At 39.9% G+C, this 24,928-nt stretch overlaps 1 pseudogene; it reads right to left on the bottom strand.

Annotated features, from left to right (window-relative positions):
* LOC127454705 (CAP-Gly domain-containing linker protein 4-like) overlaps positions 1 to 22,147 on the bottom strand; it is an 86,596-nt pseudogene extending 64,449 nt beyond the window's left edge.
* Between the last annotated feature and the right edge of the window lie 2,781 nt (positions 22,148 to 24,928).

The following is a 24,928-nucleotide window of genomic DNA, read 5'->3' as shown; positions in this document are numbered from 1 at the left end:
GCTAACAGTTCCATGTTAAAAGATTAAAAATTACAACTAAATTTTATATCGGTTATCGGTGTCTACCTCAATGAGCTTTGCCTTGAAGGAGAACAAGCTATTGAGATTCAGCACAACACTGACCTCGTTGCCTATAACACCAATATTCCGCTGAACTTGGGGAACCCACTGCCTGAGAACAACGAAGAGCTCAGACACAGTGGTCCGTGGGTCCAACAAAACCTCTTGACACTGAGGATCACAGGGGTCGAAGAAGGAAAACTCTGCAAAAAAGAGAACAGCCTGAATCATTGTGATCTTTAAATAGCCCTAAGAAACATTTGCATAAGTCGGTATAAATTATTATTTGAAAAGATATTAAATCATTCTTTTAGATTTAGCCATGCTGAGCATGGGCCTGATCACTCATATCAAGTTAAACAGCTCAGTTTGAAGTGAATTAAAGTGAAGTGTGGGAGTGAATGAGAATGGCGTTGAGAGGGCGAATAATATATCAGTGCAGGCAGGCAGAAAATTGGAAAAGAATTTCTGTGACCTTGTCAATACTTCACTTTTACAGCAGTTTAAGCAGTGTCCACAGTTTAGGGTTTAAAATGTACTCTATAAATAAAGCTACACTTCAAAAAACTGCTAAATAAGTTGTTTGTTTATTGGCTGTGAAGCCTTATGACAGGGAAAACAAATCCATTGGTGTACAGCTCCAGGCAGAAATTGAAGAGATAAATACACTACCAGTCAAAAGTTGAAACAGTTGAATGGATTTATGTTTCTTGTGATCTTAAAAAACCTTTCAATCTAAAAGCTTAGCTTAAATGCATTAACATATTTTGTGCCTGTGGATTATTTCTTTTTTAAACTAAAATAAAGCAATAATGACACATGACACAAAGTGGATTGCCTAAAGTGAAGTGGACAGTATCATTTAACACTTGCATATCAATGTAAATACTCATATAGCAGCAGTGCAATGCATAAAATAATGCAGATATGGGTCAGGAGCTTCAGTTAATGTTCATATTAACCGTCAGATTGGGGAAAAAAATTGTAGTGATTTTAACCATGTCATGATTATTGGTGACAGGCAGGCTGGTTTGAGTATTTCTATAACTGCTGATCTCCTGGGATTTTCACACACAACAGTCTCTACAGTTTACTCAGAATAGTACAAAACATCCAGTGAGCGGTAGTTCTGCTGTCAGAAATGCCTTGTTGATGAGAGAATTGCCAGACTCGTTCGAGCTGATAGAAAGGCTATGGTAACTCAGATAACAACTCTGTACAATTGTAGTGAGCAAAATAGCATCTCAGAATGCACAACATGTCAAACCTCGAGGCGTATGGGCTACAACAGCAGAAGACCAAGTTGGGCACTTTATTTGGGCCATAGTATTCCTAATAAAGTGTTAAGTGAGTGTATATGTAGTACATAAAATTACCAAAATGATGAAAAACTAATGATAAAATTACATTTGTAAATTAATCTTTCGAAATGAAAGTTAAAAGGTCCCCTGCATAAATAACAGTAGTATTCTGTACTAATTGCAAGTTTCAAAGCTAATATGGCCAAGTTTTGTTTTTTATAGTTTTTTTTTTTTATTATTAAATTTCAGAAAACAAAAACAAAAGGACACAACAAACAACAAATTCACAATAGAAACCAGACTGTCAGCACACCTTATAAAAGCCTTTGCCTATATAAAGTGTGAAGAAACCTTTCAAATTTAAGAAATAATTTTCTCGTTCAGTAAGGTAGTCACGGATAGCCTCCAAGACCCCCAACCAGGCCTGCACTGTTCTGGGACTGGCTTTATTAAACCTGGCTGTAGAGCATTCTAAATTAACTACATACTGCATATTCATTAACCAAAGTCTTAGTGCATTTGCATTAGTCCCCAGCCAAAGTTTGCTGACGGCATGCTGCACGAGTGTTTGTAGCCTACTAACCTGCTTAGCATTGCTTATTCTTATTCTCATACATTCATCGTTTTATCCTTTGTCATTTTACTGCATTTCGGGTTTTTCCGCTTTTCTACTGTTTCATCTGTGTGTATTTTACCTGTTGCTGCTTGCACCTAGCTCGAGTCTGTTTATAGCCTGCTAGCTTTTTTAGTATCAGTTATCTATCTGTTTTCAGCTTTTAATCCTTAACATCTGCCATTTTTCAGCACATATCGGGTTCCCCCCATTATTCTCTTATCGTGATTTGTGCGTGAATTTTCCGCGTGCATCCGCTTTCTATTTTTAGCGTGATTAAACCGCGCATTTTACAGCGCGCACCCATTTTTCTCCTCTGTGTTACATGGATTATTGCATCGATCTAAAAGCACCGCTTATCAAGAACAATCAACAACAAACAATTGCAGTAAGTCATGGCATCTGCTCATGTTATTTCTTCCCGCACTGCATGCCACATGTTTACTATAGCTTCTTCCATCAGCAGTGAGGGATTCACATGTGATAAATATAAGGAATTAGTCAGGCTGACGGAGAAGGTTAATGAGTTAGAGACACGCATCCGAACGCTAGTGGAGGTCAGTGAGAAAGAGAAGCCAGTAGATACTGTTTGGATGTGGGTAGAACAGCGAGCAACACGCACTTTGGTTCCGGCTCTAGAGCCCCTGCAGCAGGGTGTTTGGGTGACGTCTCGGCAGCATACTTGCTCAGCAAAGCAACACCACTCTCCCATTCCTGTTAGGGTTTCCAATCGATTCTCCCCACTCAGTGATGCACCCACTGAGAATCATGTTGAAAGAGCCCTAATAATTTGTGATTCTATTGTAAAGAATGTGGAAATAGAGACTTCAGCCACTATTGTTAAATGCATTTCCGGGGCTCCAGCATCTGACATCAGATCAAATTTACAAGTGCTGGCTAATGCTAAATGACGGCTTCGCCAGTCGGTGATCACAAGAGATAATGTTAAAGAGGTGTGTGAACAGACACTGTAATATGCTCTGGCCCCCTCCCTGCTCGTCATGGTGATGAGGTTCATAGTAGATTAGTGTCACTGAATGGCTGGATGTCTGAGTTGTGTCCAGAGAATAGCATAGGATTTATAGACAATTGGAAGAGTTTTTGGGGTAGACCTTACCTGCTAAAGAGAGACAGACTCCATCCCTCCAGGGAAGGTGCCGCTCTCCTCTCTAGTAATTTGGCTCATAGTCTTAATTATGATAGTATCTGACTAACTGGGGCCCAGGTCAGGAAGCAGATAAACTGGTTAATCTGAACATCTGCTAGCTGCCTTGAGATGTCACACAGGACACATAAACTACAACACATAGAAACTGTATCACCTAGATATAATATAGAGACTGTGTCTGATCACCAAACTACCAAACACAAAACTCTCACTAAATCATTTAGAAAAAATCTGATTAGGGTCAAACTTGAAGAAAAAAAAAAAAAAAATTAAAGATAAACATCATATGAAGGTAGGGCTACTAAACATTAGATCTCTTTCTACCAAAGCACTAACTGTAAATTAAATGATTACAGATCATAGTTTGGATGCGCTCTGTTTGACCAAAAACTGGCTTAAACCGGATTAATATATTCGTTTATATGAATCTACTTCCCCAGGTTATTGTTATAAACATAAGCCACGTATGAAGGGTCGAGGAGGAGGTATTGTAATAATTTACAGTGAAGTTTTTGGTGTTACTCAGAGAACAGGATATAAGTTTAAGTCTTTTGAACTAATAATGTTTAATGTGATACCATCAGATATAAATAAAACAAAACTCGTCTTTTGCCCTTGCTACAGTATATAGATCACCTGGGCCTTATTCAGATTTCCTTGGTGAATTAGCTCATTTTTGATCAGATCTTGTAGTTACTGTAGATAGAGCTTTAATTGTTGGTGACTTCAACATTCACAAAGATAATGAAAATGACACACTGGTATTAGCATTTATCGATATTCTCAACTCTCTTGGAGTCAGACAAAATGTGACAGGACCAACTCATCACCATAATCATATGCTAGATTTAATTCTGTCATATGGAGTTGATGTTGATACTATAGAAATTCTTCTGCAGAGCAATGACATCCCAGATCACTACCTTGTCTCTTGTATGCTGCAATCAGTTAATGTTACTCAATCTACACCATGCTATCGTTCAGGTAGAACTATTCTTTCGACCACTAAAGATAGCTTCACTAATAATCTTCCAGATTTATCTCATACACTCAATAAGCCCCAAAGTCTAGAAGAACTTGATGAAATAACAGAAAATATAAATACAGCCTTCTCTAGCACTCTTGATAGTGTTGCCCCCTTTCGAATAAAGAAAATTAAAGAAAACAGCCCCGCACCATGGTACAATGATCACACTCATGCGCTCAAGAGAGCAGCTCGGAAAATGGAGTGCAAGTGGAAGAATACAAAATTAGGGGTATTTCCGGTGCATGGAAGGATAGTGTCTGTAGTTACAGACAGGCACTAAAAGCTGCCAGGTCAGCATATTTTAGCAAACTCATAGAAAATAACCACAACAATCCAAGGTGTTTATTCAGTACTGTGGCTAAACTGGTTAGGAATAAAGCCTCAAATGAACCAGATATTCCGTCGCAGCACAATAGTAATGACTTCATGAATTTCTTTACTGATAAAAATGAAATAATCAGAATAACATTGGAATTATGCAATCATCTGTCACAGTACCTCAGAAAACAGTGTCTCATAATTTTCCTCACGTGTAACTTCAATCCTTCGCTGTCATAGTTCATGAAGAGCTAACAAAACTTATTGAAACATCAAAAGCCACAACATGTTAGATCCAATACCAACCAAGCTCTTAAAATAGGTATTCCCTGTAATCTCAGAACTTTCTCTTAATATTATTAACTCCTCGCTATCCTTAGGACATGTCCCAAGAAACTTTAAAGGTGTCATGAACTGGATTTTTATTTAATTTTATAATGTTCCTTGAGGTCCACTTATAATGTTAGTGTGATTTTTTTCATTAAAAGTAGTCATAATTTAGGAATAATTGGTCATTTTCTATCCAGTTTTTGTGCCTCTGATTCAAATGCTCCATTTTTTGGGGTGTGTGTTCTTGAAGACTTCAGTGTAAATGCCCACTGCTGTGATTGGGTAACATCTTTGCATGTGGATAAGTGTAAACGCCCCCGCAATTACACGCATGTGGGGTTGTTTTGAAAATTTCGGATAATTAAAAAAAAAAAAAAAACTGGAGGAATTTATCTATACATGTTTGAGCCAGAGTCTGATCCTGAATTACACCCCTCCACAAACACCACGGATACTGCAGTCTGTAAGTAATCTGACAGTGTGGTAAGTAATCACTGTAATTAACTTGTCTATTTGTGTAATAGGTATTAGTTTTATTGTTGTTTAAACCAAGATGTGACACAACGGTGTGTATCTTGTTACATAGTTGGGGCATTTTCCAACGGTGAAACATTTCCGTGTTTTACATATGTGGAGTAACGCATGACAGTAACAAATAAAGTGCAAATACATGGTGTGTGGTGGGGTAAGCAAGAGACAGACACAGTGGGTGTGGCGTCAAGCCTCGTAGAGGCATTTATTGGAAATACAGTGGTGTGAAAAAGTGTTTGCCCCCTTCCTGATTTCTTATTTTTTTGCATGTTTGTCACACTTAAATGTTTCAGATCATCAAACAAGTTTAAATATTAGTCAAAGATAACACAAGTAAACACAAAATGCAGTTTTTAAATGAAGGTTGTTATTATTAAGGGAAAACAAAATCCAAACCTACATGGCCCTGTGTGAAAAAGTGTTTGCCCCACCTGTTAAAACATAACTTAACTGTGGTTTATCACACCTGAGTTCAATTTCTCTAGCCACACCCAGGCCTGATTACTGCCACACCTGTTCTCAATCAAGAAATCACTTAAATAGGACCTGCCTGACAAAGTGAAGTAGACCAAAATATCTTCAAAAGCTAGACATCATGCCGAGATCCAAAGAAATTCAGGAACAAATGAGAAAGTAATTGAGATCTATCAGTCTGGAAAAGGTTATAAAGCCATTTCTAAAGATTTGGGACTCCAGAGAACCACAGTGAGAGCCATTATCCACAAATGGCGAAAACATGGAACAGTGGTGAACCTTCCCAGGAGTGGCCGGCCGACCAAAATTACCCCAAGAGCTCAGCGACGACTCATCCAAGAGGTCACAAAAGACCCCACAACAACATCCAAAGAACTGCAGGCCTCACTTGCCTCAGTTAAGGTCAGTGTTCATGACTCCACCATAAGAAAGAGACTGGGCAAAAATGGCCTGCATGGCAGAGTTCCAAGACGAAAACCACTGCTGAGCAAAAAGAACATTAAGGCTCGTCTCATTTTTGCCAGAAAACATCTTGATGATCCCCAAGACTTTTGGGAAAATACTCTGTGGATTGACGAGACAAAAGTTGAACTTTTTGGAAGGTGTGTGTCCCATTACATCTGCCGTAAAAGTAACACCGCATTTCAGAAAAAGAACATCATACCAACAGTAAAATATGGTGGTGGTAGTGTGATGGTCTGGGGCTGTTTTGCTGCTTCAGGACCTGGAAGACTTGCTGTGATAAATGGAACCATGAATTCTGCTGTCTACCAAAAAATCCTGAAGGAGAATGTCCGGCCATCTGTTCGTGACCTCAAGCTGAAGCGAACTTGGGTTCTGCAGCAGGACAATGATCCAAAACACACCAGCAAGTCCACCTCTGGATGGCTGAAGAAAAACAAAATGAAGAGTTTGGAGTGGCCTAGTCAAAGTCCTGACCTGAATCCTATTGAGATGCTGTGGCATGACCTTAAAAAGGCAGTTCATGCTCGAAAACCCTCCAATGTGGCTGAATTACAACAATTCTGCAAAGATAAGTGTGCCAAAATTCCTCCACAGCGCTGTAAAAGACTCACTGCAAGTTATCGCAAATGCTTGATTGCAGTTGTTGCTGCTAAGGGTGGCCCAACCAGTTATTAGGTTTAGGGGGCAATCACTTTTTCACACAGGGCCATGTAGGTTTGGATTTTGTTTTCCCTTAATAATAACAACCTTCATTTAAAAGCTGCATTTTGTGTTATCTTTGACTAATATTTAAACTTGTTTGATGATCTGAAACATTTAAGTGTGACAAACATGCAAAAAAATAAGAAATCAGGAAGGGGGCAAACACTTTTTCACACCACTGTAATAATAAAAATAACAAGTCCATAAAAGGGGTAATAAAGTGTCCATAATTAAGGGGGAGTCTGGCATCCTCGTGGTGAGACGGGGCTCCGTGAAGGGCGGGGTAGTGTCCATAGAATGGCCCAGGCATGAGCTGGGTCCGCCTGCCGCTCACGCTCCCCTCCAGGGTCCACGGCGCGAGGAGCGGCGGTGTCCTTGGTGGCCTGTCTTCCCAGGCCCGCGGCAGGTGTGAGGGGAAGGCGGCCTGGCATCTAGCTTGTCGGCAGCAACATGAGCTGTTCACCCCCGGCGACTCATTAATGCGTCCGGGGGTCCGAGGAACGGGTCCGGAAGTGTGTCCAACTCCGAACCCTCCCAGCTCTAGTCCTGGGCGTGCGAGGATGCCAGTGTGCACACACGGAGGTTTGAAACCAGCTCCCCGAGAAGAGGTGTGCTCTGCGTTTTTAAGACAGTGGTGATGAAGGATTATTCCCATCAGGTGTGCTTCATTCACCACTGTCAGAATGAGGCTTATTAATTATGCACCTCTTCTCTCTCTCCTGCCCAACTCCCATCGTGAGCCTGGCTGAAGGGCGGCCCTAAGAGGCGGGGCGACGATGACGTGCTCGTATCCAATCATGGAGCCCAGACCCGCAGGTGCACACTCTTTAGCCGCCCACACGGGAATGCTACTTCCTCAACCAGGCCCTACCGTCAGAGTGGACGTATGGGGGATACCTCTCCAGGCCAGCTCTCCCTCTCACTTGCCACAGGGATCAGTTTTAGGGCCTCCGCATTTCTCCTTGTATATGTTTACCCTGGGAGATATTATCAGGAATCGTGGAATAAGTTTCCACTGTTATGCTGATGATACCTAACCTTATATTTCTTCAAACGAATTCATGCGTTCATGACCTCAAGACTAGATTATTGAAATGCATTACTGGGAGGATGTCCAGGAAGATCAATAAATAAACTTAAATTGGTTAAAAATGCAGCAGCCAGAGTGCTGACTAGAACCAAGAAGAATGATCATATTAGCCCCATTTTATTACATTGGCATATTAAAGTTAAATTTCGTATCCATTTTAAAATTCTGTTAACTACATACAAAGCTTTAAATGGAAAACATAAGCGAATCATCTTAAGAAGACAGTGGTATGAAAAGTACCATATTACAAAGTTTCACTAGTTTCAGAATAGTATTCAAAACAGAATAAAGTGCAACAGGAATTGTTTTTTCTTTTTTTTTTTTTTTTAAATGACTGGTTAAGTGCTCATGGAAAAGATGTGTTTTTAGTAGTTTTTTGAAGACAGAGAGTGAGTCAGCTTCACAGATGGAGTTGGGAAGGTCGTTCCACCAACGTGGTATGAAGAAGCTGAAAGTCCAGGAAAGTGTTTTGGTGCCTCTTTGTGTTGGTACAACAAGGCGACGTTCTTTAGGCAACCGCAGGCTTCTAGTGGGTATGTAGCTCTGCATAAATTATTTTAGGTATGCTGGAGCAGACCCAGTGACTGTTCTCTATGCCAGCATCAGAGCCTTGAATTTGATACGTGCATCAACTGGCAGCCAGTGGAGACAAGGAGCTGTGTAACATGTGCTCTCTTTGGTTCATTAAAGACCAGATGTGCTGCTGCATCCTGGATCATTTTCAGGGGTCTAAATGCACATGCAGGGAGGCCTGCAATGAGAGTGTTACAGTAGTCCAGTCTAGTTATGACAAGTGACTGGACAAGCAGTTGTGTAGCATGTTCAGAGAGGAAGGGTCTTATCTTCCTGATATTGTAGAGAGTAAATCTACATGATCTTGTGGTCTCTGAGATGTGGTCTGTGAAATTTAGTCTGTTGTCGATGGTTACCCCTACATTTCTGACCGATTTGGAAGGCGTTACTGTAGTTGCACCCAGCTGCATGGTGATGTTGTGTTCAACAGCAGGGTTGGCTGGAAAGACAAGGAGTTCAGTCTTGGCTGGGTTGAGTTGCAGGTGGTGGTTCTTCATCCAAGCCGAGATGTCTGCCAGGCAGGCAGAAATTCGAGCAGTCACTGTGGTGTCGTTGGGCTGGAAAGACAAGTAGAGTTGCGTGTCATCAGCGTAGCAGTGGTAAGAGAAACCATGTGCCTGAATGATGGGTCCTAGTGATGTTGTGTATATAGAGAAGAGAAGTGGCCCAAGCACTGATCCCTGAGGTACCCCAGTAAGTAACTGATGTGGCTTGGATACCTCACCTCTCCAGGATACCTTGAAGGACCTACCTGAGAGATAGGAGTTAAACCAGTCAAGCACAGTTCCTGTGATGCCCAGTGAGGAGAGGGTAGAGAGTAAGATCTGATGGTTGACTGTGTCAAAGGCTGCAGAAAGGTCCAGCAGAATCAGGACAGATGATCTGGATTCAGCTTTCGCCTGTCTCAGCGACTCAGTGACAGACAGCAGGGCAGTCTCGGTGGAGTGTCCACTTTTGAAGCCTGACTGATTGTCATCCAGCAGCTTGTTCTGTGAGAGATAGGCGGAGATTTGATTGAAAACTGCCCTTTCAAGTGTTTTGGCCATGAATGGGATGAGAGAGACTGGTCTGTAGTGTTCTATTTGTGTGGGGTTAAGTGCGGGTTTCTTCACCAGCGGGGTTACTCGAGCCTGCTTAAATGTAGTGGGAAAAGTGCCTGTAAGTAGAGATGTGTCAATTATGTGTGTGTGTGTGTGTGTGTGTGTGTGTGTGTGAGTGCAGGTAGGATGGACAGAGAGATGGCCTGGAGAAGGTGAGAAGGAATAGGGTCAAGGGAACAGGTGGTGGGGTGGTTGGAGAGGAGGAGTTTAGAGACCTCAGTGTCAATCAGAGGAGAGAACATAGAGACAGAAGAGTTGCATACAGGAGACAGGTGTTTGACAGGGTGTGGTGCTGAGAATGTATTGCTGTTGGTTGTAATTTATTAGTAAAAAATGTTTCGAAGACATCTGCTGTCAGTGATGTGTCAGGTGGTGGAGGGCAGAGAAGTGTGTTGAATGTTCTAAACAAGCTGCGAGTGTCTGTGGTGCTGTTGATCTTGTTCTGGTAATAGGAGGTTTTTGCAGATTTAACATTACCTGAAAAAGTTGCAAGCAGAGACTGATATTTACCTAGATCTGCTGGATTTTTAGATTTCCACCATCTCCTCTCAGCTGCCCTGAGGTCAGTCCAATGTTCACGAAGGATGTCAGACAGCGAGGGGCTGGGTGGTGTAGCACATGCTGGCCTAGAGGAGATAGGACAGATGTTGTCTAGACAGGTTGTTAAAGTAGAGCTAAGTGTGTCTGTGGCAGTGTTTACATTAAGCGTGGTAAATACATTTAGTGTGGGAAGAGAGGTAGAGACAGCAGTGGAAAGGCGTGAGGGTGAAAGAGAACGGAGGTTATGGCAAAAGGAAACCAAAGGTGGAGACTGTTTTAATGTAGATGGGAGGGTCATGCTGAATTGAACAAAGTAGTGATCAGAGACATGTAAAGGAGTAACAAGAATATTTGAGTTTGTACAGTTACGTGTAAAAATGAGGTCCAGCTGGTTGCCCGATCTGTGAGTTGCTGTGGTGTGTAGCCTTTGCAAGTCAAATGAGGCCAGGAGAGTATTCAGTTCAGTGGCCTGGGGCTTGTCTTGGTGTATGCTGAAATCAACAAGAACCACAAGTGGCCTACCATCATCCGGCAAGGAGGACAGCAGGACATCCAACTCCTAAAGAAAGTTTGTCAGCTGACCTGGAGGCCGATAGATGACAACATCATGTATTTTTGTGGGTTGCATTGCAGTAATAGCATGGAATTCAAAAGTAGTATTGTTACATAGTGAAGAGTGTTGTGAAAAAGTCCAGTTGTTATGAATGAGCAAACCTGTTCCCCCACCCCTACCGGTGTGTCGAGGGGTGTGAGAGAAGGAGAAGTTGTTGGAGAGAGCAGCAGGTGTTGCTGTATCCTCTGGATGTATCCATGTTTCTGTCAGTGCCAGGATGCTGAGGGTGGACTGCGTGGCAAAGGCTGGAATGAAGTTAGCTTTGTTCACAGCTGACTGGCAGTCCAGAGTCCCACTGAGAAAGAGAGCGGAGCAGGTGCTGAAGTGCAAAGTGGCTGCAGGTTGTGTGGGTTGCGTTTGGTCTTGCATCGATATTGTGTAAACGGTCTGTAACAGATAACAGGGATGTGCTTGAAGGCATATGTTATTCCTGAAGTAGACATGTTAGTATATAGAAGGAAAATAAGAAAAGAGATACAATAACAAGACACATAAGTGCTATGGTGAGTGGTGCCTTGTCGGTGTCCTTGCTCGGTGGACTCACACAGGTAGACTCGCTGGTCTTTACCCAAGTAGGTCTTCACATGAGGAGGGCTTTACACGAGGGCTACCACTTCTGCTGCCAGTTCCGCATCAGCATTCAAGTCAAATATATACACGATGATAGCGAGCCTTTCAATGAGAAAAGCAGGACACGCCTTAATGCTACTTAGCACAACAAAGCTAGTCACGTGGTCAACCGAAACTAAGGGTCGCACGAGGTAACAAGCGTGGGTGACTTCTGTACACCGCAAATAAATTATGCTGCACTTTAGCAATAAATAATACTCTAAAACAATTGAAGCACTGTTTATAGACACTAAAAACCATGATAGTTTTACACACACTGGACAACCAACGCTAAATCTAACCCTGGGTTTTCACTGCTCTACAACAAAGTAAAACAATGAAATAAACACACTTACACGCAACTGCAGACTCCTGTAGATAGATCGCTTCTCCCACGCTATATTCCATCACGTTTATTACAATCACAAAATTCTGACCTGTTACTTTCTAGAATATCAAAATCCACAAAAGGAGGAAGATCCTTTTCATATTTGGCTCCTAAACTATGGAATAGTCTCCCTAACACTGTTCGAGATGCCGACACACTCACTCAGTTTAAGTCTAGACTAAAGACTCATCTATTTAACCAGGCATACACCTAATTTATGCTTCAGCTCACAATTAGGGTGCCTTAGTTAGGTCAGCAAGAACCAGAAAACAGAAACATTGATTATGATCTATAACTCTGCAATAAATTTAAATGGCATCACTGCTAATATTACTCTATTTTTATCCCTGTCTCAACCATGGGACTCCTATCCTGAGGTCACCAGAACTGGCTGGATCCAGCTCCATTCCTGCTACGTGTCTCTGAGTGATGACGACTAAATGCAGCCGGTGCCAGCCAAACATCACTTCAGTCTATTACGATGGACTTCAGAGGATGAACTGATGCCAACTCCAACCATAAGACATGGGATACATCATATGCCATTGCCTGAACCTTGGATTTAGGATAGACCTCACTGAAATTACCATCTGGTTGAACTGCGATGCACCTCATTGATCTATGCCTGCATCACCTCGGTCTAATGATGGACTACACTCGTATAATGGAATGCATAGACTATCAATCAATTGCCAACAAAACCCTTCATCAGCCAACAAACAAAGGACAATGCATCTATGTGAACTTCTGCAGTTAATCCATGATGGACTTCAAGACATTAGTCATTAATCTTACGGTTCTTAAAAAAGACTTGCACTATACATAAGTAATATTGGCATTTTATTCATGATGTTAGCCAGAGGGGAACTGGCCCCACAGTGAGCCTGGTTTCCCCCAAGGTTATTTTTCTCCATTAACCAACATCTTATGGAGTTTTGTGTTCCTTGCCACAGTCGCCTTTGGCATGCTCACTGGGTTTCTAAATACAATTATTATTTAATTACTTATATTTAAACACAATTCACAATCGTATTTAATCAAACTACACAATGATGACTCTAAGGCGTAATAGATATTACAGTTTCATTTTCTGTTAACGCATGATATTCTGTAAAGCTGCTTTGAAACGATGTGTGTTGTGAAAGGTGCTATACAAATAAAAATTACTTGACTTGAATAATGTCTTCTTTGCTGCAGTGATATGGCCCAGTTTTGTTTTTGTTGTTGTTGATGAATAAACGTTATAACTGATAACTTACTCTATTCATTTTGTACATCATGGAAATTATGATGGTAATGTTAGCGTGATGATATTTATCCTTTGTTACACATTTTTGGTTTTGCGTCGATGAAGAGGGACTTGAGCCTTACTGATGGTGATGTGGGGGAACTTAGGGCAAAAAAAGGTTGGGGAACACTGATCTAGGCAAAGTGTGGCTAGTTTGAAGAAGCCTAAAATATAGGATAGTTTTGATTTGTTTAGCATTTTGTTAGTCACTGCAAAATCCCTATACTTCCACTTATGTTTTTTCATAGTTCATAGTTTCATAGAATGAGTAGGTGTGTCTACATTTTTGACTGGTAGTGTATCTGAATCGTCAGGATTTTTTTGTGTGACCTGTTTAAACGCTCGCACGAGAAAGCTCACAGAGTCAAAATATTCAAGTCAAAGTAAAGGGTGTTTGATATGACACTCATGTGCTCACCACAGTCTAAAGGCATGGGCACTGATGCCACCTGATGAATCACCATGCGCTCAGAGGTTCTGGAAACAATGCTGTTCGCACCCAGGACAGATTTTCCCTCTGAATACTCCCTCAGTACATCCTCCTTGGTCATCTCCCTCTCACCACCTAAACACAAACATATTTTAGTCACGCTTGCTGAGACACTGTAGAAAGGCATTTAAAAATATATCATGTGTTCATGCCATTGACTCATCCACAACAATAGAAATATCATTTCAAACAGACGAACACCGGTATTACCACTGGTTGGACGCTAGGTGGTACTATGGGGTAATTTACGTTAAGCAGGGGTTAGGGTTAAGCCTACACAATAGAGCAAGACACCTTGATTTCAAACTTTGAACTTTATTTTTTGTGTGTGTGTGTGTGTGTGTGTGTGTGTGTGTGTATATATATATATATATATATATATATATATATATATATATATATATATATATATATATATATATATATATATATATATATATATATATATATATATATATCGCAATATCCAATTATATCGGCAACCCTCAGTCTGAGGAATCGGTGATTATTCTTGCTTTAGTGATTTTGCATTGAAAATTAAATTTATTAATATAAAAAATGATAAACATAAAATCAAATACATTTCTAAATTCAAATTACACTCCAAACAAAACGAAAAAGCAATTAAAATAACAAAGTGATCAAAAAAATAATAAGTAACCACCTTTCCATTTACCGTCAGGCAAGAATTCATCTAAACATGCAGGTGGAAAATTACTTACACAAATGAAGATATAAAAACAATTATAAATGTAAAAAATAATAATTATGATGATAATAATCACTGAAATATAAATAACGGTTCGAGGTGAATGTGTTTTCGTATTATTTTATGATTTAAATCACAGATGTATAGGCTATATATAAAGCGCAACTCTGCAGGGTCATTCACAACTAACTGCTCTGTGGAAATAAAGCAAACTGAAATCAAAGCACCTCCTAAATGGAGATATCTGAGGTCATTTGCAGCACTCATAGACGATACTGTTCTTGCAAAAAAAAAATTTAGAAGACAGAAACAAAGGAAGAGTGAGAACTTTTTACATGCGCGTGTTCCACGAGACTGCACGCCTCCGTACAAACAGCTGTGTGTCACGGCGCAAATTATTTGTAATATTAATTTGATAATAATAATAGCCTAATAATAAAAATAACTGAATACATTAATGGGAAAACAAGCCAAATATCGTCTTGATATCGTCAAAGGCTATTGGCGATCACTCTGACCATCGTCGATCCCCGAGATCATCGTCTATCAGCACAACCCTAGCTTATGCACCTCCATTTTTGAGTGAAAAAAGCATTATTTGTGGATAATTTTGGCAATATTTATTAAAATATGAAAAAATTCTGTACTATTTAACTCACTCGTGTGCTTTAATGTTTAACCAGGAAGTTTGTTTTGAAATGTTTTTATTTTGTACAAAATGGCACAAAGTCACACTTGTGGTGTTCCTGGTCAAAAATGACTGGCCATTGAAAATTATTGGGGAGATCAAAAATAAGAGAAAAAATGAGTGTTTAGGAGCATGTTCATCAAGTTCATGTTCACATATGTGCTTGCAAACATAAAGGCCTCGGACCTGTGCACGAGCACATACACACGCGAGCACACACACAAACACACACATGCTCATGTACACTCACAAACCCTTCGAGTATTACATGCTTTCTTACATGTTGGTGTTCACATACAGTTGAAGACAGACGTTTACATACACCTTAGCCAAATACATTTAAACTCAGTTTTTCACAATTCCTGACATTTAATCGTAGGAAACGTTCCTTGTCTTAGGTCAGTTAGGATCACTACTTTATTTTAAGAATGTGAGATGTCAGAATAATAGTAGAATGATTTATTTCAGCTTTTATTTCTTTCAACACATTTCCAGTGGGTCAGAAGTTTACATACACTTTGTTAGTATTTGGTATCATTGCCTTTAAATTGTTTAACTTGGGTCAAATGTTTTGGATAGCCTTTCTCAAGCTTCTCACAAAAAGTTGCTGAAATTTTGGTCCATTCCTCCAGAAAGAACTGGTGTAACTGAGTCAGGTTTGTAGGCCTCCTTGTTAGCACATGCTTTTTCAGTTCTGCCCACAAATTTTCTATCGTATTGAGGTCAGGGCTGATGGCCACTCCAATACCTTGACTTTGTTGTCCTTAAGCCATTTTGCCACAACTTTGGAGGTATGCTTGGATTATTGTCCATTTGAAAGACTCATTTGCAACCGAGCTTTAACTTCTTGGCTGATGTCTTGAGATGTTGCTTCAATATAGCCACACAATTTGCCTTCCTCATTATGCCATCTATTTTGTGAAGTGCACCAATCCCTCCTGCAGCAAAGCACCCCCACAACATAATGCTGCCACCCCCATGCTTTACGGTTGGGATGGTGTTCTTTGGCTTGCAAGCCTCACCCTTTTTCCTCAAAACATAACAATGGTCATTATGGCCAAACAGTTCAATTTTTGTTTCATCAGACTAGAGGACATTTCTCCAAAAAATAAGATCTTTGTGCCTGTGTGCACTTGCAAACTCTAGTCTGGCTTTTTTATGGCGGATCTGGAGCAGTGGCTTCTTCCTTGCTGAGCAGCCTTTCAGGTTATGTCGATATAGGACTCGTTTTACTGTGGATATAGATACTTGTCTACCTGTTTCCTTCAGCATCTTCACAAGGTCCTTTGCTGTTGTTCTGGGATTGATTTGCACTTTTCGCACCAAACTATGTTAATCTCTAGTAGACAGAATGCGTCTCCTTCCTGAGCGGTATGATGGCTGCATGGTTCCATGGTGTTTATGTGTACTACTGTTTGTACAGATGAACGTGGTACCTTCAGGCTTTTGGAAATTGCTCCCAAGTATGAACCAGACTTGTGGAGGTCCACAATTTTTTTTATGAGGTCTTGGCTGATTTCTTTTGATTTTCCCATGATGTTAAGCAAGGAGGCACTGAGTTTGAACATAGGCCTTAAAATACATCCACAGGTACACCTCCAATTCAGTACACCTCTTATCAGAAGCTAACTGGCTAATTGTCTAAAGTCTTGACATCATTTTTTGGAATTTTTCAAGCTGCTTAAAAAGTTAACTTAATGTATGTAAACTTCTGACCCACTGGAATTGCGATATAGTCAATTAAAAGTGAAACAATCTGTAAAGACACTGACTACCACCCCTGGAGTCACGAGTTCGAATCCAGGGTGTGCTGAGTGATTCCAGCCAGGTCTCCTAAGCAACCAAATTGGCCCGGTTGCAAGGGAGGGTAGAGTCACATGGGGTAACCTCCTCGTGGTCGCCATAATGTGGTTTTCGCCCTCGGTGGGGTGCGTGGTGAGTTGCGCGTGGATGCCGCGGAGAATAGCGTGAAGCCTCCACACGTGCTAGGCCTCCGCAGTAACGTGCTCAACAAGCCACGTGATAAGATGCGCGGATTGACTGTCTCAGACGTGGAGGCAACTGAGATTCGTCTTCTGCCACCCGAACTGAGATGAGTCACTACGCCACTATGAGGACTTAGAGCGCATTGGGAATTGGGCATTCCAAATTGGGGAGATAAGCGGAGAAAATCCCCAAAAAAAGAAAAAAAAAATGTAAATAAATATCTGTCTGTAAATAATAGTTGGAAAAATGACTTGTGTCATGTACAAAGTAGATGTTCTAAACGACTTTTCAAAATTATAGTTTGCTAATATGAAATCTGTGGAGTGGATAAAAAAAATTAGTTTTAATGACTTTAACCTAAGTGTATGTAAACTTCTGACTTCAACTGTATGTGCTTGCAAACAGAAAGGCCTTGAATCTGTGCAAGCGCACATGCACACACGAACACACACATGCTCACGTACACGCACAAAATCTTTTTGAGTATTACATGCTTTCTTTTTCACATAGATGAACTTCATACTACCCTGCATCCAACATCCATCCAACATAACCACACACACACACACCAGAACAGCCTTTGCCCGACAATGACACCTCTCCAATAGAATCAATAAAATTGTGGTGTTCCCGGTCAAAGATGACCGGCCATTGAAAATGAATGGTCAAGATCTCAAAAAAAAAGGACTTTTATTTTTAAATGCTTTTATTTTCTGAAAAGGGGCACAAAGTAACATTTGTGGTGTTCCCTGTCAAATCTGACCATTGTGACAAAGAAAACTGGCCTAAGCCTATTTAAACATTAACACTGTCATATAAAAAACATTTAATGGAACAAAAATACCAACACTGTTCATATTTCTGTTATATTTTTTAATCAACAACAAACCAAATCAACAAACACCTGGTGTTTTTTTGTCCTCATGCACATGACTGACAATAGCTTTTTGCATGTGCCTTGCAAATGTGTGCTCTGCATTTGACACACAATGCTTGATGAAAGATCGATCAAAGAAAGATTCTATTGGAGAAGGGTCACTGTGGGGCAAAGACAGTTCTGGTGTGTGTGTGGTAATGTTGGATGGATGAATGGATGGATTTTGGATACAGTTCAGGGTAGGATAAAGTTCATCTCTGTGAAAAAGAAAGATTGTAATACTCAAAGTTTGTGCGTATACGTGAGAATGTGTGTTTGTTTGTGCGTGTGTGTGTTTGTGCACGTGCACAGGTCCGAGGCCTTTATGTTTGCAAGCACACATGCACATAATGTATGTGAACATGAACATGAGAACATGCTCCTGAACACTCAATTTTTCTCTTATTTTTGATCTCCCCCATTCATTTTCAACGGCTGGTCATTTCTGACAGGGAACACCACAAGTGTGACTTTGTGCCATTTTGTACAAAATAAAAGCATTTCAAAACAAACTTCCTGGCTAAACATTAAAGCACACTATCCCAGGAGAATCCAAGTCTGTACAGTGACTTGCCACTTTCTGACATAATTGTGTTATGCCACCACTCAATTTAACCAACCCGCTCCCACAGCAGCAGTCAAAACAGTGATGACATACTGCAAAACTATTTCTGACCACATATCTCAGGATTGTGAGAAATGGGTAACGTGATGGTTTGTTTATTCTTCACATAAGAGTTATGTAAACATTTTAGCCATGCCATTGTGTGATTTGAAACAGCAGCTGATGCTGCACTGAATGTCAAATGCTGAAGCGTGTAAATACAAGTGTGCATACAGGAAAGTTTGCACACTTGCATGGGCATCTAAAACAAAGTTTGCACACTTGCATGGGCATCTAAAACAAAGTTTGCACACTTGCATGGGCATCTAAAACAAAGTTTGCACACTTGCATGGGCATCTAAAGGAAAGTTTGCACACTTGTATGTGCATTTAAAGGACAGTTTGCACACTTGTATATGCATTTAAAGGAAAGTTTGGGGTTTGATACAAGTTAAACTGTATCATCAGAATCTGTGACATGCTGTCCTTTTCCAAAGACAATAATTTCAACTTGTTGTGTTGACAGTAATGCTCTTACAATGGAAGAATAAGGGACAAGGCACTGCAAAGGAATAACATTAAAATATACACTGTTTTGAAAGTATAGCCAATACACTTTAACATTATTTGTGTGATCATAATGTGATAGAATTGCTCACAAACAAGAGAGACTGAAACACGTGTGTATTGTTAACAAAAATGATTACTAAGACCAAAACTAACGGTGAAACAATATTTCGTTAACTAAAATGAAAATAATGACGGGAGTTAAAAAAAAACTAAAAACTAAAGTAAAACTATAAATGTGCACTACAAAATGAACAAAAACTAAATAAATCATGGAGAAAATTACTTTAGTTTTCATTTTTCAATCATTGTTGGATGATCAGATTTAAATAATCTCAACAATGGAACATTTATAGCACATTTTATTAATGTAAGCAAGTGCTGCAGTATGCTGTGTTGTTATGAATTTGATAAATACATTTTTTAAACTTTCATGGTATTTTGAGCATGAGAAGCTTCTGATCAAGTGTTATCACATGCAGGCTAACACTTTACAATAAGGTGGTAGCCTACTTGTTAACATTAGTAAATGCATCATGAACAAACAAATATATATATATATACATATTTCTCATAGCATTTTACAATAAGGTTCGTTTTGTTAACATTAGTTAATGCATTAGGTATCATGAATTAACAATGAGCTATATATTTTTACAGCATTTATTCATCTTAGTTAATTTTAATTGATAAAAATACAATTATTCACTGTTTATTCATGTTAGATCATACTACATTAACTAATGTTAACCTATACAACTCTGAATTAAAAAAAAATGTATTGGTATATGTTGAAATTATCATTGGCAAATATTGACAAATATCAATAAAACTAATATCATATACTGTCTGCAAATATGTGCATATCTCGTTTAAACAGATGTAATAAACAAACCTCACACAACTTGAGCAGATCCAGCATCCTGTGGAGCGCTCATGTATTTACCTCTAAAGCACGTATTCTATCAGCCTCTCCTCAGCAGTTCTCTGTAACTTTTACAGTTATTAGAAAAGTTAATCTTTTCTAATGATAAAAGGCAAATATCAATAAAACTTCTATTATATACCGTCTGCAAATGTGCAGATATCGCGTTTAAACAGATGTAATTCACGAAACTCACAAAAATTAAGCGTTTTCTTCCCATCGAGCACTTATCTAATATCTTCCTCTGAAGAGCGTATTCTATCAGCCAGAATCAAAACTTCAGGATCAGGATCAAAAGTTCCTCTGATACACAAATCATGATGGTCACTCCGTGGCAATCCAGGCTGTTTAAACTGTCAGCAGATCAAGGGCGTGAGAGCAACTTCAAGGTAAAAGTGCTTCACGTGTGCTATAAGTAAATAACTTATTCACTATGCACTGTATGTACAATTGGTTTGATTCTGTATTTTTTGAGAAAATGAGATTGCTAACATGGACATGCCATCCATGGTTGCTGGACTACTGTGTGTACTGTTTTATTCCTTTTTCCTAATATATTAAACATTTCTTCATGTGCAAATAAATTACTAAACAGAAATCAGAAGAAACTGCTTTCTACTATTTAAAATACAATATTTCTTTATTTGTTCACAAAGTTAAAGTTGAGTTAAATTGAGTAAATGTGCTAAATAAGAGTGTATTAATCTTTTTAGCAATTTTATGTTTATGTTACTTACTATATTAAATTGTGTGATATATCAGCATTGTATCAGCCTATCGGCCACCCTGCTCTCTGGATATTGGCATCGGCAATTAAAAAAAAAAACATATCGGTGGACCACTAATTTTAACAAATGCAAAAACTATACTAAGACTAAATAAAAACTTAAGAGACATTTTCAAAAAAATAAAAATGAAATAAAAACTATGCACCATTAAAATTAACTAAAACTAAACAAAAACTGAAAACCAATACACAAAACAAAAATATAAAAAATAAAATAAACACAAAAAAAAAAAAGAATTTTTTTACAAATAAAAACTACAAGTGACATTTTCAAAACTATAATAACCCTGGTTTGAACAGCAAAAAGGTACAGTACAGACTAAACAAACATACCCCAGAATGAGTAAATATTATTCTGATAGATCAGAGGCTTAAATAGCAAAGAAAGCAACATCATAGTGGCCACAGAAGAGAAAAGTTTAACCAAGACATAGCCAAATAGGACATATAAAAACAGACTGCTGCACAAAGACAGGATTAATATAGGCATATTACACTGTTGCATAAGACTGTAGTGTTTTATATGTATTGAGTGAGACATTGCTGTGTCTAGAGATTAACTTTGACCACATAAACTGTGTTTGTTGCTTTGTTGATCGGATCAGCTGGGTAATTTGATGTTATAGCTGAACAGCCACTTTTAAGCCAAGCAGGCAATGTTATCTGTAAATGCTTGTTGCCAGCAATCTCAAAATGCCCAGATGACAGCCGATTAATCATCCTGTCCCATATATCGTTCTATCTTTACACATAATCCAAATGCATTTATATTTTTAGTTGAATATCACTTGTAAGGGCCATATGGCCATCTATCCATCTGATACCATCACTGTTCCATGGTACCACCACAGTACTTTTTTGTAAGGTTTATTTGACAGCTGATGCATTCCTTATTACATAACACACAGATACCCATTAGTACTGGATCAGCTGAGTTTGAGAAAACTAAACTGAATCTTGTACGTCTAAAACGTTTTAATCTCAGTACTGTCATTTCTTTCATTTATCCGGCACGATGTTCTTTTACTAAATAAACATCACTAAAGTCACGCATACTGCAACAACCAAAGTGGAGGAGAGAGTGCATCAGCTAACAGTGTTAGACTAACACAGCGATTGCACCAAATACAGAGCAAACACAAACATTAGGGTGTCAAGACATACTGACGATTGCGATAAATACCTGTCCCTTTATGAAACAGAAAACTGCACTCTTTCTTGTTGGATCGCCAGCTTCATCTGCGTGTTATCCGCTCGTTTTAGCTTCGACTTGTTTAAATTCACTTCCGACATCGTGACGTAACACATAAACATTCAACGCATGGGAAGAGAATACATCCTAACATTGATGGGAAAAAAAATATTTAGAGAAAAGATGGTCTACTGACTCATAGAGGCTCCGAATAAAATAAAATAAAACTACTATGACTGAGATATTTGAGAACTTTAGAGATAATTATTTATTTATTTATATATTTATGTATGTTTTCGTTATAGGTTAAAAGTATTTTGTACATTATTGTATAATTTTAAATGTTTATATTTATTTAAATTATATATAATGTTTATATTTATTGAGAAATAATAAAAAGAAACTGACATTAATAATGCTTGTATTTTCTGACTTTTTATTGTACTATTGTTAAGGTTTGGGGGCAGAACTGAATGTACAACTGAAGCACAGTGGTTAATTTATAATGTTAATATTAATACTTAGTAATTATATTGTTATGGGGGCGATGGGGAGGTCATCGATATGGGGAACAAAAACAAAGAACTGGGTCCTGACTCCTGACAAGTGTGATGGTTGCCAGACAGATTGTTTTGAAGGGATGGTAGTCAGCTGGAGCGCCCCCATTTCAGGAGTGAGCAGGCCATGCTGCTGCTGCTTAGGCTGGACCGATGGCTCCCTACTATGTCCACCATGTGGAGCTATGAGCGGGATACTGCTGGGGCAGTATAATTTTGAAAGGGGCTCCGGCGGGAGCTGCGTTTGGAAAGCGTGTCCCACCGATGCGTTTGCGAAGAAAGTTGTGACTGAGGTACTGCTGCGGAGTGTGAAAGGCGGGAAGCTTGTGGGAGCTGCATTAGGATTTCGGAAGCTTAGCGCTGGGATGCATCTCGCCGCTGCGTTTATCGACCAAGAGTTGTGAGCGAGCACTGCTGCGACAATGACACTCTGAAATTGCTCCTGCGGGAGCAGCGTTTGGACTGGAGGTTTTAAAGTAGTAGAGCTGGAGTACATACCACCACAGCGTCCATGACATGGAGCCCATGAGTCAAAGGCATGGGTTCTCAAATGTCACAGATGGGGAAGGAGGTCCTCATCCACAGTGGAATGGGCCGAACAATATCCGAAGCAAAACCTCCCAGATGCAGAGCTACAATCCTTCCAATGTGAGGGCCTGGATTGCATAAGGAGTACGAGGGCCCGCTGTGCTCGGGGGACAAACAAATCCTGGTACCTCCAGCCCGTTGTTAAGATAAGATGGCCCACACTGCAATCCGAATGGGAGATCCTCCATGGTAGAGAACATGAAGGATCACACTGCTATTCGGAAGGGGAGAGCCCCCACGGTGCCTGAACGAAGGTCTCACACTGCGATTTGAACGAGAGAGCTCCCGCTGTGTTTTGAAAGGGAGAGCCCCTGATAAATAAATGGGAAAGCTCACTCTGCAATAGAACAGGAGAGCCCACACTGCAATTCGAATGGGAGAGCCCGCATTGCATCTGGTCTGGAGGGCCCACACGGCGATTCAAATGGGAGAGTCCAGGCCAGGCGTGGTAGCTCACACACACTCGAAGGAGAGGCCCTTGCTGCGTCCAGATGGATAAGGGCTCAGCGGGGCTAGGTTAATGGTGAGGTGCTTAATAGTAGGGAGGTGTGGTCTGAGCCGAAAAAGATTGTTTTGGTTTGAGTGAAAGTTTGAAAGATTGAGTGTTTGGTGTGCTTGTCTGATGTGATAGAGGTTGGATCGAATGTAAGTTTGGAAGGTGTGGGATGACCACCGACCGAGCATTTTAATTTGGTGTTCAGATAGACCTTTCTGGGCAGCTGAAGTAGCGGCCCCTATGCGGAAGGAATGGAAAGAGAAATGTTTGGTAGGATCTGTTGAGGATAATTTTTAGATTCTTTTGAAACCAGTGTCTTGATGCGGGGATGTTTTTGTCATGAACAAATCAAGGGTCGAGCAGATAGGTGATTTGAGAGTTTCTCTGGAGTAGAAATATGGCCAGAGACTGGTATGGCTGAATGGGGGTTGGCAGATTGAAAATGAAAACTGAATGTGTCATGGTTTAAGAATTGAAGGTTGAAGAAGGTGGGATGGATGGCTGGGTTGAAAGAGGAGTTGATGGTGAGTTCTGAGACTCTGAGGAAGCTGAAGAAAGCTAAATTGAACATAGGGTCTAGGGTTCTTATTTTGTTGGGGGAAAATAAACCAGAATGAAGAGTAACAAGGCATTTGCTTAGGATGTCGATGGTTAGTGGTTGTCTGGTGTCGGGACGGGTGGGATTAATTTTTGTAAACCATTGATAAGGAGAGATATCTGGGGGTTTGTAATGGTACAGCATTTTTGGCCGTGGATGAGTTTAAAGAAGAAATGTACACCACTGAGGTAGACTTTGTTCCTGGCTGAATTAATTTGGTATTATGGAGGTGAGAGATGAAAGAGTATATGGAGAGGAGGGAAAAATCTGGAAAAACTAAGATGTATGCTCTGTGGCATACTGTGGATGTTTTTGAAGGAACTCCAAGCTGTCTAGTAAGTTTGGAGTGTTCTGGGAGAGACGGCTTGTAGTATTGAACCCATAGATAGGGTGTGGAGATGTCTAAGAGGGTGGTCTAAAGGAATATGAGCTCTGAATAGGGAGGAACTGGAGTTGGGTTGGTGTCTGCTTCCGGAGCCAATGTTTTAAATTTCTGAAAGAGAAAATGGGATAAGGTTACCTGATAAAGTGATTTTGGCTGAATTATCGCAATGGAACAAAATGTTTTTTGTTGACCATTCAGAACCCCATAGATGGGCTGCTATGAGGATGGGATACAGCTCAAACAGGGTGGT

Source organism: Myxocyprinus asiaticus, chromosome 17 (genome assembly GCF_019703515.2).
Source record: "Myxocyprinus asiaticus isolate MX2 ecotype Aquarium Trade chromosome 17, UBuf_Myxa_2, whole genome shotgun sequence".
Lineage (NCBI taxonomy): Eukaryota > Metazoa > Chordata > Actinopteri > Cypriniformes > Catostomidae > Myxocyprinus > Myxocyprinus asiaticus.
This window is presented reverse-complemented; position numbering and strand designations above follow the sequence as displayed.